The sequence below is a fragment of the Rutidosis leptorrhynchoides genome, chromosome 2, assembly GCF_046630445.1.
Source record: "Rutidosis leptorrhynchoides isolate AG116_Rl617_1_P2 chromosome 2, CSIRO_AGI_Rlap_v1, whole genome shotgun sequence".
Taxonomy (NCBI): domain Eukaryota; kingdom Viridiplantae; phylum Streptophyta; class Magnoliopsida; order Asterales; family Asteraceae; genus Rutidosis; species Rutidosis leptorrhynchoides.
This window is the reverse complement of record NC_092334.1, coordinates 322044333-322047302: the sequence shown is the minus strand read 5'-3', so window position 1 is coordinate 322047302 and position 2970 is coordinate 322044333. Positions and strand designations below refer to the sequence as shown.

General features: G+C 35.5%; 1 non-coding gene across 1 annotated transcript; it reads right to left on the bottom strand.

Annotated features, from left to right (window-relative positions):
- Positions 1-2501: 2501 nt before the first annotated feature.
- LOC139895426 (small nucleolar RNA SNOR75) lies at positions 2502-2585 on the bottom strand. The gene has a single exon (XR_011775877.1). It is a non-coding gene; the product is annotated as a small nucleolar RNA SNOR75 (small nucleolar RNA).
- Between the last annotated feature and the right edge of the window lie 385 nt (positions 2586-2970).

Here is a 2970-nt window from a genome sequence, read left to right as displayed (position 1 = left end):
TCCGTGCCCCCTCTAGTGTGCTTAAAAAACTTGAGAGTGTAAGAAGAAATTTTTTTTCGGGCGGGTCGGGTAAAGAGTCCAAAATCTCGTGGGTCAAATGGGATGATGTCATTCGCTCTTATGAGGATGGCGGACTAAACTTGGGTTCCCTTAATTTCAAAAATTTAGCATTAGTCGGCAAGTGGTGGTGGAAGTTTAAAACCGAAACTACTTCCTTGTGGGCTAAAGTTATCAAAAGTATTTATGAGGATTTGGGGTCTTTAAATTTGGGTGGGAATGCTTCTTTTTTATCTAATAATTCTACTTGGAGCAACATTGTTAAAGCAGGTTTTGAGATCGACAATATTGGAGTTGAATTCACCTCATCATTTTCGAAGGCTATAGGCAACGGGAAAAATACAAAGTTTTGGGAAGACGATTGGATCAACAACAAACCTCTTAAAGATGTATACAAAAGTCTTGTGAGGTTAGAATCAAACCCGAATGCGGCTGTAGCAGATCGAATGGAACAAGTCAGCGACGTAACAGTAGCGAAATGGGCCTGGATCCGAGATGACACAGGCCGAACGAAGTCAGAACTGCATCAGCTTGAATCGCTATTAAATAATGTGAAGATGGAACCGGACAAAGATGATTCATGGATTTGGAATCGTTGTGGGAGTGGGAAATTTTCAACACAACGTTTATCAAAGCTTATAATGACATGCGCATACCCCTCGAGCACTACTACGATTAAAACTCAAAGGAATAACCTAGTGCCTAAAAAAGTTGGTGTCTTTGTATGGAGAGCGAAACGTGAACGCATACCCGTTCTCATGGAGCTTGACAAGCGTGGTATAGATCTAAACTATGTTTTATGTCCTCTTTGTGGTGATATCCCCGAATCGGTGGAACATTCGTTATATTCTTGTAATAAGGTTACTCCGATTTGGGCCAAGATCTTGAGTTGGTGGGGGCTCAATGGGCCTCTTCCCTCCTTAAGTAGCCTTCTTTGTGGTAACCTTTCATTACAAGCTTCGGATTTGGGGAAAAAAATTATTCATGCGACTCTTTGGACTTGTTACTTAATATGGAAAAATAGAAATCAAATGGTGTTCAAGAAAACAAGTTGGTCTCCTCCGATGGCGTTGAATGAGATACAGATTAAAAGCTTTGAATGGATTGCGGAAAGGTATAAAAACAAGAAGATAGATTGGCATAATTGGCTCCATAATCCGAAAGTATTCCTTGTGTAATTGATGTAGTGTGCGATGCGTGTGTGTATGTTGTTATTTGCGATGTTAAATTGTGTACTTGTATGTATTGTCCCTTTGTTGGATGCTAGCTCGGTATCCTCCATATTTGTACTCCTTTATCCATGATTGAAATAAATTTCTGCTTTTCAAAAAAAAAAAAAAAATTAGTGAGGTGGTTAACAAGAGGTTAATGGAGTGGTTATCACCAAAGTACAATTAATTAAAGCATGTCTTAAAATCTTATTGGTATTAAAAGGAAAAAAAAAAAAAAAAGCTGTCTAAAAAATTCAATTCCAGTTTCTATGAAATTTTATTGGTATTATATGATTTAAACAGGACGTAAGATCCGTTTAGTCGTATTAGAATAAAATCATCTTAATCGCTGAAATTAAAAACAATAGTTAGGTTCTGTTTTCATTAATCACTAACCCTCGTAGTAACCTAAGAAAGGCCTATGTGCAATCTTTTTGCAATATATAATAATATAGTCGGCGGAATATATAAGGGGTAGGGCAGGGCACCCGACGAGCTGAATTTTTTTTTTTTTAAATTTTACACTAAAAAAATAATTTATTAAAAAATAAGGTTTTTTTTAGTGTTCACCCCACATATCAATGAAAAATTTAATAAATTTTTACACTCACCTGATCTGTGGCCGGTTTCAAGTTCCGCCACTGAATATAGAGTAGCATAGCACAATTTATAATCAAAGCGATTAAATATAAAAAAGCGGCTCAAAAGTGCTTGAAAAATAATCGGATTATCACTCAGAGTTTTAATGATATGAGAGAGAATGTGTTCATCATCATTGCCACTTTTCAACCTCTGTTTTTTTAACTAAAAAAATCATCATAATAATAAAATAATACTCCTCCGTGTCACTACAAGTGTCCACATTTCCATTTTGGAATATCCCATTTCAAGTGTCCACTTTGTGTTTCAACCAATGAGAAGAGGTTATTCTGGAGAGAGAAGATTTCTGATTGGTTGAGAATGGAGTTAGTGGGATTTCCTAAAACTGTGTGCAAAAAGTAAGTGGACACTTGTAGTGGGACGGAGGTAATACTCAACAAAAATACAACGTTTTTTTAACGAAAATTGGAATTCAGAATGAGTAGGAGCGTGTTTCGTCAATCACTTGACAAAATTAATGCTTCAGAAGTCGTTGTCAAATATAGATTTTTTCATCATTATTCCATTTTCACTAATCTCATAAACAAATATTACATAGATTAAAATTTAGGTTCAAACAAAAAGTTTAGTAAAATTTCGCAGACAAATGCCTCGATTTGTCGTCACGATTTGTGAATGGATATCAGACTCGTCATCATGAATCAGTAGTCATTGAGAAACCTCGATTACAACGTCAATTATTATCTTATCTTAATCTTAATTAAAATTAAAAAATGAAAAAATGAAAAACAAAATAATTAACAAACAGAAAGTGTATCGGTTACCTTTGACTCTTTGAGTGACAATTGAGATTAGATATAAAGAGCGAATGAGCAGAGAATGATTTAACAATAGGGTTCATGTGTTTGCGTTCGTATATAAAGCTGCTATCTACACTCAACTTTTTGGTTACCATTACGGTTAGGGTTTACGTTTAGGGCTAATCATTTTCAGATGTTTAATATCTATTGTGGGCCTAAAATAAGCGGCTTTTTATGGTGGGCTTCTGAAATATTATAATGGGCCTCTACCCTTGGTCACAACCACAAGGTCACTTTCTTTG